Here is a 13,674-nt window from a genome sequence, read left to right as displayed (position 1 = left end):
GCAGTTTCACTTGAAATGGTTGCCATCACCAGTGGTTAACAGTGATCTGAAAATATTAAATGGAAAATTCCAGAGGTAAAAAATTCATAAGTTCTAAATTTCATTGTTTTACAAATTGAGTGATGAAATAATACTCCATCTTGTTCTGTCCTGCCTGGACATGAATCATTCCTTTGTCCAGTATATCTATCCTGTATAAATTACCCACCTGTAGGTTACTTGGTAGATGCCTTGGTTATCAATTCTACTGTCATGGTATCACAGTATCACAGTTGCTTGTGTTCAAGTATAAGCCTTGTTTTACTTAAAAATAGTCCAATAGCCCAGGAGTGGTGATGCTGGAGAATCTTTCAAGTGGAAATTTAGATAGGCTGAAGAGAAGTTGTAAAGTGATTTCTTTAAGGTAAAAGGTAAGAGATATTTAGAGAGAGAGAGACTACATTCATATAACTTTTATTATATTTCTACAATTGTTCTGCTATTAATAGTTATGGGTAATCTCTCACTATATCTAATTTACAAATTAAATTTTATCGTATGTATGTACATATAGGTTAAAACATATACATATTGGTTCAGTCCTATCTATAGCTTCAGGCATCCACTGGGGGTCTTGGATTAAGAGGACTACTGTATCACTATGGACATGACATATTATTCCATACTAATTTGACTTTAACATGCTTAGTAGTAACATGCTTCTCCCCATACACTGGATATACCAGCCTTGGACCTAGCCCCACCAGCTGGCACTCTGGCTGCCTTTCCCACTTTCTCTGTGCTTCATCCCTGGGCCAGGCTTCACAGTTCTGACTGCAGCTATCGGCACTGTTAAAGGTGAGTCATCTTCTGAGTCCCTCAGCCCTTTAAGCCTGTGTCACTGTCAGTGACTATTTCCTTTGATGGCTGTATTGCCATGCTGCCTTCTCCAACCAAGGCCTCTGAGAGGCAATACTTGATGATGATGGCTTGGATTCTGCATTTTCTTGAAAGTCATTTTCCTACACAGACCTAATACAGGATACAGGCTCTGTACTGGTTTGTATTGCTATGGTAACAAATTACCATAAATTTAGCAGCTTAAAACAACATTAATGCATTATCTCATGGTTGTGTGGGTCAGTGATTTGGCACGGAATGGCTCAGTGGGGTCTTAGCTTTTAGTGCAAGGCTGAATCTGGGTGTTGGGTGGACTGCATCCCTGTCTGGAGCCTCTGGGGTGAATCTGCTCCAAGTTGTTAGTTGAATCAGCTTCTTGCCATTGTAGAAGTGAGGACCCCTTACTGGCTGTCATCTGGGGCAGAGCTTTGTTCCTGGAGGCTGTCCTCATTCCTTCTCACACTTCCCAGGTGGCTTTGCCAGAGGTACATATTGAGTCCCTCTCACCTTCAGATCTGTCTTACTTCCCCTTCTGCTGCAACTCCAGACTCCAGCTAGAGGATTCTCTCTGCTTTTAAGGGTTGTATCTGGACTGGGCCCATCTGAGAATTCAGATAATCTCCCTATTTTAAGGTCATAATGGTGATTATACCTGCAAAATCACTTTTGCAATGTGTCATAACATATTCAAAGGATATAGGTAACAGAGAAGGAGCATCTTTGAAGGCCTTTCTGACCATCCCAGTCTCTAAGTTCCACTTATCTTTATTCTCCCTGACTAGTGGTGGCTCTACTCATAATAATAAGGGCTGCATTAACCATGTGCCCATTAGGTTGGACTCACAGCTTTACATCCAGCATGCCGTTTAATTCTTGCAACAATTCTAAAAAGTAAATACACTTATCCCCATATTATTAACCAGAAAATAAGGCTGCAATGGTGGGACTAATAAAAAAGAGGTTATACTAATAATAGTGATAACAAATAATGCTATGGAAATTGGCTCAAAATCCAAGAGGAGCTTAATCTAATGGAGAATCTAGAATTATCTTTGACTGATGATAGGAAACACATTCATAACCAGGAAGTAACAGCACCAGTGAGTGAAGCAGAATCAGGAGTAAGGGACTGGGTGATGAGGTCATAGGAGGCAAGGGGAGGCTCAGGCCTGTGTGTCAGGGTGTGAACTTTACAAGGACCTAGGACAGGATTGGGGGATGGATGCAGAGGCTTACAGACTTGAAACTGAAATGTTTGAAGGTCATCTTCCCAGAGCACCTTTTGTGAAACCCCTTAATTAGCCAAAATAGCATAATGACTTGCAGCTGGCATAATCAGGCCCTTAGGATGGCCCTGTGGGATGCTATAAAAATATGAAAGGTAAATCAGTGCCATAAATATTTTAAGGAGAAAAATAAGAAATAATACAAACAAGTGAGCCACTAAACACAAACTCCTCAAAACAGTTTCTTCGGTTTGAAAAAAAGGTTCTTGCCTCCAGTGGCACAGTTACCTGTATCAAAGCATCAAATTGAGATATTCTCTCTCGTTCTCTCCCTCCACCCCCCCTCCTCCCCCTTGCCTCTTAATAATAACAGAACTACGGCTTCTGACTAAATCCTTTTGACCCCTACCCCAGGTCAGGTCTCTGAAGAACCTGCCATGATCCTAAAAGTAGCTGAAGGCACCTATCTCCACAGAATCTTCCAGACATATAGGTAACAGATGGGGAGTTGAATCCTAGAATGACAAGCATGAATCTTATTTAGAGCCTTCCCACTTAGTCAGAGAAGAAAATGAAATCCAGCTGCTTATCTTCTGAATCAGCAGAGTGACTTTCTCATTAAAATCATTAAATAACATTTTCAAGTGAATTAATGAAGGAAGGAAGCAAAGGAAAATGGAAGAGACTGGATTCTCTTTTGAGGTCAAGAAGCAGAACATTGACTGTTGTAACAATTTTTTTCTTGTTTGCTGTCATTTTATCCTGAGGAACTAGATGTCTCATAGAACAGTGCACTTTCTCTCTGGAAGTTCAAGTGATCTGTGTGATCTGTCTGAGTGATCTGTGACAAGTCACAAGCCAGTGTTCGCTGTAAACTTTGGTCTTTCTTTCTTTCCCAACCTGTATAGGCAGTTTGCATCTACAAACATCAACTAAATTAATCATTTGGAATTTGTAGAACTTAATAAAAGGTCAAGTACAACTTGAAGGTTGATAATAATGGCTAACACATACAGCATGACTCTGCAACCAAGAATGGTTCTAAGACAGAATTTCCAAACGTTCTCATTTCATGGCATCTATAGTGATAGTATGTTTTTTTATGGCTATCTAGGCTACAAAAAAAAAAAAAAAGCCCACCCATGATACCCATTTACCAACTAGCAGCATCTCAATTACTTAGTGTGCAGTATTTATGTCCTGACAACTTAGTAGCTTTTTGAAAAAAAAAAATACATATAAACTGAAATAAAAATTAATACCTTTTTTCATTCTTAAGAAATATAATATTTACTGTGTTTTTTTTGCTTGTTGGGTATAGTACAACTTCTGGAGCCTCTGAATTACATTGGGAACCACCACTCTCACATCCTGCTCCTTAGTGGCTCTTGGGTAGTAGTTGCCTTTGGTCACAGCAATAGCTGACAACCTAGCTTGGTGAATATATACCACCAACAAAACAAAACAAAAACAAAAACAAATTCAGTACTCTTAATGATAAAGCTAGTAGTTCACTCAAGGACTGACAAATGTCAGGTATCAGCACATTTTCTCCGGAAAAATTTAGATGTGCCACAATTCTCTGTGAGTTAACTGCAGTGCCCTGGGGCACATTGGCACACTGGATGGGAATCTCAGATCTAAGTACCTGAAATATAGTAACTCATTTCATCCTCCTGAGAGCCCTGTGCTTTAAGTCCTGTCCATTAGTAGTCTCCAGCTTTGAGATGAAAATACTGGGGCACCAAGAAGTTAAGAAACTTACCAAAGGTCAGATTCTGGCCATTGAGGGAGATTTTGAACATAAACATCTTGACTTTAAAGTTCTTAAATTGAGCAAGCATGCAGGTCAAAGGTCAGGGAAAATAGGCTGTACCTCTAAGGATCTGCATGGCCCTAGGCAAGCTAACTGACACTCTAGGCCCCAGTGCCTCTTTCTGATGAAAGGGATAATAATACTTGTCTTGAGGATTAAAGGAGACAATGTATGTGAAGTCCTAAGCTTAGTGCTGGGTACAAAGTCATCACTTAAAACTAGTAAGATTTTGCAGAGGGATTCATTTATCCTTGTGTTCCCTTTTTTTCTTTTTTTCCCATAAGAATTCTGCAAGACATAAGTCAGTTTTAAGAAACCAAAGCACAGAGATAATTCAGAGGATATCACAGCAAGTCTGTGAATAATGACTCAAAACCTGTCCCTCTGGGTACAGATCTCCCTGAATATCATCTTTTTAATACCCTTCTCACTGGGCCTTTGCTAAGAGAGGGAGCCATTGAGCTTTCTAAGGGAGGTTTTCCTGTCAGCACATGGTAAGATTTTGAGGAATGGATAGGAAAATATAAAATGCTTTGAAGAAAACCTTTATTTGTATAAGCAATCCTAACATTTACAGGGAAGCACAAAAGCCTCTGAACAGTCAAAGCAACCTTGAACAAAAGGAACAAAGCCAGAGGCATCACAATACCTGATTGTAAGATGAACTACAGAGCCATAGTAACCCAAATGGCATGATCCTGGCATAAAAACAGACACATAGACCAGTGGAATAGAATAGAGATCACAGGAATAAGCAAAGCAACTAAGGCCAAGTGTTCTCTTTATATATTTATTTATTTATTTTAGTTGTAGATGGAAACAATACCTTTGTTTTATTTATTTATTTTTATGTGGTGCTGAGGATTGAACTCAGTGCCTCACATGTGCTAGGCAAGCACTCTACCACTGAGCTACAGCCTCAGCCCCAGCCAAGCATTCTTGATAAAGGTAACAAAAACATATTGTGGAAAGGACAGTCTTTATAATCAATAGCGCTGAGAAAACAGGATATTCACATGCAGAATATTGAACCTTGACCCTTATTTCTCACCTTGCACAAAAATCAACATAAAATGGGTCAAAGACTTAAATATAAGACCTGAAACTATAAATCTATACCAGAGGAAAACATAGGGAGAACACTTTGAAATATTGGCATAGGAAATACTTTTTGGGATATGAATATGAAAGCACAGGAAACAAAAGCAAAAATAGACAAATGGGATTACATCAAACAAAAAAGCTTCAGCGCAAATTGAGTGATTAAATATTACTCCGTCTTGTTCTGTACTGCCTGGACATGAATCATCTCTTTGTCCAGTGTATCCATCCTGTATAAATTATCCATCTGTAGGTTACTTGGTACATGCCTTGGTTATCAGTTCTACTGTCATGGTATCACAGCATCACTGTTGCTTGAGTTCAAGTAAGCCTTGTTTTACTTAATAATAGTCCAAAGGCAATCAACAGAATGAAGAAACAATCTAGAGAATGGGAAAAAATATTTGCCAACTATTCATCTGACAAAAAATATCTAGATATATAAGAAACTCAAAACCTTAAAAACAAGGGATTTAATTAAAAATGATCTGAAGAGACACTTCTCAAAAGAGGAAATACATACTAAGGTGCTCAAAATCATAGCCATCAGGGAAAGGCACATCAAAACTATAATGAGACACCATCTCATTACAGTTAGAATAACCATTATTCAAAAACAAAAAAAATGGAGAAATGTTGGTGAAAATGTGGAAACAAAGCAATTCTTACACACTCTGGTGAGAAAATAAATTAGCACAACCAGTATGAAGAACAGTATAGAGTCTCCCCAAAAAGCTAAAAGTAGATCTATCATATGATCCAGCTACCTCACTTTTGGGTATATATCAAAAAGAAATGAAATCAGTATGTCAAAGAGAAACCTGAATGTCCATGTTTATTGCAGCACTATTCACAATAGCTAAGATATTCAATCAACCTAGATGTCCATCAGTGTTCAAATGGATAAAGAAAATGTTGTCTATATACATAATAGAAAATCATTCAGACACAAAGAAGAAGTAAATCCTATCATTTGGAACAAAATGGATGGGATTGGAGAACAATATTTTAAGTAAAATAAGCCAGACATGGAAAGACAAGTCCCACACATTCTCTCTTATATGTGGAACTTCTATTTAAAAAGCTGACCTGAATGTAGACTAGTGAATACTAGAGGTGGGGAAGGGGAGAAGGGAAGGTGGATAAAGGAAGGCTGAATTTGATTGGCGTGCACAGTGTGAATGTTTTGGAATATCACATTGAACCTATTAGTATATACAGTTAATACATGTTAACCAAAACATTTTTATACAGCTTTATTCTTCTTATGATAGAGTAAAAAGTTAGTCTTCCTTATCTGATAAAATAGGATTGCTCTGTGATATTTCTCATGAGAATCACCTTTTTTCCTTAATAATTTTTTAAAAGGAATCTTATAAAAATTAAAACATGAAAAAAATCATTCCTACCCCATCGCCAATTTCTTTCACCTCCAAAGGCCCAAATCATTTTGTTCATGACCTCTAAATGAAGAAAACCCTGTTCTGTCACAACTATGCATCTCCTTAGGCAGCCCAGGGTCACATCTCACACAGCAAACACTTCCCTCAGAGCCTTGAAAATTGTTTTTGGAGATTTTCTTACACATGAATTACAATATTCTGTTTTAGTTAAAATGGTTTTGATGGATGTGGGCTGCTTCTCTCTGCTACACAAAACATCGTAATAGAAGGAGACGAACCATGAAATGAAGCAACCCATGCATTGAGTCTCATGGGATTCTGCCACCCAATGGTTCTGTACATTGGTGAAGTCTCTCCTTCATCTGTCTCCATTTCCTCATCTGTACTACTGGGATGACAGTACTCCCTCTCGGTGTCATTGGGAAGATGAAATGGGTAGACACTCTGTTGACATGATCTCAACTCCAGAATGTTGTTTCTGTTTTACTTCCACCTCTGTACTCTTAGCCGTGGGATTCTTATATCTTTCAAGGATAAATTCAAAATCCAGTTTGTTCATTAGTTATAGGGAAAATGGGTAAATATTTATAAGATAAACAGATGTTTATGTTTGGGAAAATGAGCATCCTTGAGGAAAACAGCACAGGAATTCTTTGGTTTTCTTCTTTTTCTACCTTAAACATTTATTTTTCCTTATAAATATTCACCTGTTCTCCCTGATTCTAATGTGTAGATCGGTTTTGAACTTATCTTACAGAGTTTGTGCATGCTATGATTCACATAAAATATACTCATTTGGCCCCTTCAGTGCCATGGAAATGGAAGCTGCAGAGGTCTACTAGAGTCATGAGGACATTTAGAGTGATAACATCAGGAAATGAATAGGTCCAAATTATCAATCAAAACCATCTCCTACACAGTGGCTTTTGTCAAGGGTTTGGATATGAGATGTTCCCCCAAATCAGGAATAAAATGCAGGAATATTTAGAGGTGAAATGATTAGATTATAAAAGCTGTGACCAAATCAGTGGATTGATCCATTTAATGGATTAATAATTTGAATGGATTACTGGGTGGTAACTGTAGGCCGGTGGAGCCATGACTAGAAGAAATAGGTCACTGGGGGCATAACCTTAGAGATTATATTTTGTCCCTGGCTCTCCCTCACTTTCTCCCCTCCCTGAATGCCAGGAGCTGACCAGTTTTCCTCCACCATGCCATTCCACCATGATGCTGTGCCTCAGCTCAGGGCCAAAGTGAATGATTGACAGTGAATGAATCTCAGAAACTTAGAGCCTGAAGTACACTTTCCTCCTCTAAGTTGTTGTCAGGTATTCCAGTCACAGAGATACAAATCTGAATAATACACATTTTTTCACAATTTTGGAGGAATAATATGTAGGAAGTTTTATCCTACAGTAATTTTTCTTTCCTCTGAAAGCAGTGACCTCAAGCCTAAGTGAGGCTCAAATAATGTAACTTAGAATTAACTGGGGACAGGAAAGATGATAGAAAGAGACGGACATCATTACCCTAGGTACATGTGTGATTGCACATGTGGTGTGATGCTACATTGTATACAACCATAGAAATGCAAAGTTGTGCTGCATTTTGTGTACAATGAATCAAAATGCATTCTGTTGTCATATATACCTAATTAAAATAGATTAATTAAAAAAGAGAAAGAACTGGGGAGAAATCTGGGCCTGGATATCAGAGATTAATAAAAGAAAGGGTGGTTGGAATTTTATAATTTGCTGTTCTTAACTTGAAAAGTTTAGTTAGAAGTAGCAAGTTGGTCCAGTTTCAAGTATTTAAACACAGAAAAAGACTCTGCAGTTAGGATATTGGGCTAAGGTATGGCAGTAGTGCCTCACAGGTAGTGGTATGGCCTATATGCCAATAGTTAAAATGATGTTGCTAATAAAATGATAACAAGGCTTTTAATATTTTAGGTACCATGTTCAAAACTTCTTATGGGATTATTTAATTTAATTATTGTTCAACCTTAGGAGGTAGATATAATAGTTATCTTCATTTTTATGAGGTATTGAGACTTACAGAAATTTTTTAAAATGGTAAATATTACAGGGCTAGTAATTTATAAGTACAGGTAGGTTCTTAATCCTACTTTCATATTAATCTTGGGGATATTTGAAGAAAGGTTAACAAAATAGCTATTTAATCTCATTTTTAGAGACTAATTCAGTAGATTGAGATAGAGTCTGAGAATGAATATTTTAAAAGCAAGCTGGGTTATCCAGTGGTACAATCTGCCTGAGGAGCAAGGATTAGAGTCTCTAGACACAGCTGATTTACTGTGGCAGCTAAACATTCCACATGCAAGATGCTGCCCATTTTAATTAAGTGATACTATTTATCTAATATGAAAATACTGATTTACTCTCGATGCTAATAAAAAACTTATGTTTGGGGGGCTGGAGTTGTGGCTCAGTGGTAGAGCACTTGCCTAGCAGGTGTGAAGCCCTGGGTTCGAGCCTCAGCACTGCATATAAATAAATAAATTAATTAATTAAAAGATCCACTTACAACTAAAAAAGAGTTTTAAAAAATCGAATATTCAAAATAAAACATTTTGAAAATTCATTCTTTTATTTATTCCACAAATGATTACTAATCACCTACTGTGTACCTGGCTATTTTGGTGATACAGGCGTTTTTAAAAAGCAGCACCACCATTCTTGCCTTGAAGAACCATTCAGACTAGTGAGGGGGGAATTAAAAGATGGTGAGAATATGACATGTTGAAATGTTGCATGAATTTACTTTCTTTACTTTATTTAGATGAACTGATTGATTGAACGATAACTTTGCAGTCAACCACAAGTGTCCCCTGGGGAAATAGTGATGAATGAAACATCACTACTCTTAAGGTATTCACCATTTAACAGCTGATCTTCATTTTACAATCCAACTGTAAGTCATTCTGAGTGAGAACAACTTGTGCTAATTCTTTCTACCTAGGGCCATGGGGGATTGTTGGACTGAAATGAATCTTACAACCAAACTAACTTTGGCCTAAGAAATCCTCTCTACTCACATACTTCAGTCCTCACATAGCAAACTGCAACCTATTTCAATACATAGACAAACTGAGAACCTAACTTGGGGATTCACCTTTGCAACAAATAGCTGCTCCTGTCAGTCACAGCAGCCAAAACTTCAATCACAGACATGCAACTGTTCAAATCAGGTTCAATTAAGGCATACACCATACTTGAACAATTATAGCTGTCTCTTTTCCTGACTTCCATGTTCTATACATCACTTCCTTTTTTCTGTCTATAAATGTTACCCAGCCAAGTGGCAGCTTTGAGTCTTTCTGAATCTATTTTGGTTCTAGGGCCAGCCTAGATTTGCAAATTGTTCCTTATTAAATTATGCTCTGTGGAATTTAATTTACCTAAAGTTTTTTCTTTATTACACTCATCAACTGGCTAGTAACAAACTAACAGATGATATTTATAAAGGCCATATTATAAGCATTTTGTGATTATACCATTTATTATCCATAGGAACCCTGGAAAGTAGGTACCATTTTATCTCTATTTTACAAATGTGGAAACTGAGGCATGGAAAGGCAAATAACTTCTTCAATGTCACATAAAAGAACAAAAGCCAAGACTTTTTACATAGACAGTTTTGACTTCAGACTACATGGTTTCCCATTATTATTAATTTTGTTAATAGTTATTATTTATCAACTGCCCTGAGGTTAGTGCTTATTAATAATCATTTTCTATACAGGATGTATTTTTTAAAATCCTTTGAAATAACACTATTAGCTCATAGGTGAGAAAACTGAGGCTTGAGACTATAGAGGGGGCAGACAGCATGGCCATAACATGAACCATGTGGGTCCCTTGTCAAAGCCTTTGCTTTTACTGCTGTAGGATTCTGCCTCTAACTGAAACATAAACAAGTGATCCAGGGAGATTCAATTGCCCAATTTGGTGGGGAGTGGTATCTTGGGTTAGATAGTGTGTGTAAATAATAGTCTCATCCTTCAGTTTTCAATGATGTTTGTGGGGAAAAAAAGGTAATTGTCCTTTTTGCATTAATTGAATTTCTCTGTAAGAATCTCATGCAACTATTTAGGCCTTCTCTCCTTCCTTGAGACAGAGGGGAGAGAGAGAGAAGGAGGAACAGAGAGAAGGAAGAGGAGAGGAAAGAGGAGGAGGAGGAGGAGGAGGAGGAGGAGGAGGAGGAGGAGGAGGAGGAGGAGGAGGGAGAAGCAGAAAAGAAAGAGGAAGAAGAGGAGAAGGAGAGATCCTCAATTTTTCTGCTCTGGGGATGTGTCTCTCTAACTGAGTTCCTGTTCATCATTCTCTCACATATTCCTGGATTAAAGTCTTGGCCTTTGATGTTGAGAACAAATGGCTCTGATGTGAGGATGCTTCCATAACTAAAGAAACCTTTTCTTAGGAGATTTTAGTTTCAGAATCCAGAACCCCTGCAATCCTGCACCTAGTGTAGACACAGTGGAGTGCTGTGATGAATTTAGAGGGGGATAATTGGTGCTCTAGTACTGAAGTATGCAAATATTTTAATTCATCAGCAATTAGAGATTGTAACACAGATCAAAGATCACTCCATTGTTAGTAGTTGAACTTTGAGTGGGAGACAAAGAGCTAGCCTGACAGCTAATATAATTGGAGTTGCAACCATCTCTACATATCCTATCTTGACTGAGCCTCTTAGGCAGCAAATGCAACTCATTTTTTAAAACTGCAAGTGCATGGATAAATGGTAACACAGGTAAGTTATTTAAAAATTAAAGTTAATTTTAATTAATGACATCAAAGCATATTCTAGTTCTGCCAGCCATCTCAACGACCTTTCCTAATAAGTTTCTTTTCTACAGTCTCAAATATATTGGTCTCAGAAATCTGTTCTTAGTATGTGTACTTTTGCATTGCCCCGACATGGTAAGTGTGAGGAGCAAGATTGACAGCTCCCTGGGCTGCATCTGTAGCCTCAGCTTGCCTAACAATGGAAGAGTCTGAACCATCCACAACTTCTCCCTGCAGATTAAAGATCAAAAATTTGCAAGTTAATTCTGGGTTTCAGGTACACCTAAGTAGAATCCCCACCAAGAAGCTGCAAATCCAGGGAATGTCTAGATAGGATTTTCTATTTAGTGATTTTGGAAAACTGACAATTGTTGGCATTGGGCTTGTGCCAGTATACCAAATTCGCCATAATGAGACTGCAGAGGCTCCAGCAAGACTCTAACAAGTTCCTATTCTGTTTTTCTGATTTCCTGATTTCTAATTTTTCAACCTAAGCAGTGTTCCGAGTGACATTAGTTTCCTCAATGTGTAAAGGATATTTTCGAGTTCAGTAGAAATCGTTGCACAAGTACAATGTCATTTGGTTATATAATGGAGCATTTAAGCTTTGGCTTATTCCCTTAATTTTTGCATACCAAGTATTTGACATTTCTCACCAACTCCTTTTTACTACAACAGATTCTTTTATTTTTCTCAGGGTTGCTTATATAAGTATTTACAGAGATGCATGAACTCATCTGACAAAACGCTTTTGGGTAAAGGGCATGTAGTTGATAGGAAGCCAAAGCCTGTCCCAACGATGTCAGAACTCACAGTCAGATGAGGAACGAATACAAAGAAAAGAGAAATACATTGTGAGGCAAGATGGTACTATAAGGGATGTATATAAAAAGAAAAAAAAAAGAAGAAGTCAAAGGGCTCTGTCTGGGATCAGTGAAGTGGGCAATACACAGAAAAAGGGATGACAGAGTGACAAGTTGAGAGGACACTATAGGGAAACCTGGTTTGCACAGCCTTGTAGAAATTTGGTGTGGAGGGCATTGCAGAGATTGTTCAGGTCAATTCTCTAATCTAAAATAATCTAGCCTCACTATTTTTTTTTTTATCTTTTGGACAGGGGATTGAGACAGGACCTTGCTAAATTGCTGAGCTGGCTTTGAACTTGCCAACCTCCTGCCTCAGCCTCCAGAGCCTCTGGGATTACAGGTGTGTGCCACTGCGCCCATCTTGGCCCTTCTATTTCTAAACATCTAAAGATGTTTCATGCCCCCAAACATCCCTAACATATGCTTGTCTATTTGAATGCCTCAATGATGAGGCAATAGGCAGACTGTTCTTTCACAGATCTTCCCTGTGCAGATGTGCAGCCAGTTTTTCTCTGCAATGGAGTCAGTCTAGTCCTATCACAGCATGGCAGCACTTTAAGGATGTGAAAACACCTATCATGCCTTCTGTGAGTCTTCTATGTCTCTTCACCTGGTCCCTGTGTGACTATACTTTGAGGTCTATCCATCTCAGTTGTCTCCTCTGAATTTGCTCCAATTCTTGTGGCTCCCTCCTTTCTGAGTTGGATCTAGAACTGGACTGTGTCATGTAGCTAAACTCTGATGGACTCAGTACATATTAGGACTATGACTTTACTTGCCCTCCATGTCATGTTAGACTAAGATTACATCAACTGTCTTAGAAGTCACAAAGCATTGCTGATTTCCACTGAAACTGCAAACCAATAAGCACATGGAAGGTGGTTAGGCAAAGGCTCCTATCCAATATAGCAGGCAATTTGGGACCCTGGTTTTACTCTCTGTATTAATTTGTATTTCTCCAGCTAGGGCAGATAACTTAATCCTCTTCACACCTTTGGCTAAGATTATTAGCTTCACATACCATTACTATCCACATTTCAGTCATTAATAAAAATATTGGCCAGAACAAAAACAAGGACAATTAAAATCTTGGGCTTTTTATATTAAAAACTCTTATTCTCAAAGAAAAGGACATAAGATAAATTGTCAGACTGAGTACAGAAAACATGTTTTGATCATGTTCATTTTATGAATGTGACCTCTATGATAGAAAGTGTCTCTATAATTTTTCAAAACAATTCATTTTGATCTATACTTTCATTCAGCTACTGTTTCAGTTTTTATTGCAAGTAAATAAAGGAAATATGGATCTGACGATTGGGGTATTTTGCTAACTGAATATTTATTAGGATAATTTTCAGTTCTCTTTTATATGAAGCTTTCTTCATATAGTATTGTCTGCAGAAACATTTCATATAAAGAGGAGCATAAATTCCTAATGGATTTTTGCATTTTCTCTTACTGAGAATAAAGAATGATTTTTTTAAAGTTTCATTGAAAATCTATTTTTTTCCTCTATGAGAAGGTAAGTGAATAGAATGATTTTTACCAAATTAAAATTTTCTATAA

The 13,674-nt window shown here is 37.7% G+C and overlaps 1 long non-coding RNA gene across 1 annotated transcript in view; it reads left to right on the top strand.

Annotated features, from left to right (window-relative positions):
• Window positions 1-13,422, top strand: part of LOC125611522 — a 39,755-nt gene extending 26,333 nt beyond the window's left edge. The window contains exons 2-3 of the long non-coding RNA XR_007341697.1: window positions 9,231-9,319; window positions 12,357-13,422. This is a non-coding gene — a long non-coding RNA (uncharacterized LOC125611522). The remainder of the gene's footprint in view (window positions 1-9,230; window positions 9,320-12,356) is intronic.
• Window positions 13,423-13,674: the final 252 nt, after the last annotated feature.

The sequence above is a fragment of the Marmota marmota genome, unplaced genomic scaffold, assembly GCF_001458135.2.
Source record: "Marmota marmota marmota unplaced genomic scaffold, marMar, whole genome shotgun sequence".
NCBI lineage: Eukaryota > Metazoa > Chordata > Mammalia > Rodentia > Sciuridae > Marmota > Marmota marmota.
Note: the sequence above shows the minus strand (reverse complement) of the source record. Positions and strands in the feature narration are given on the sequence as shown.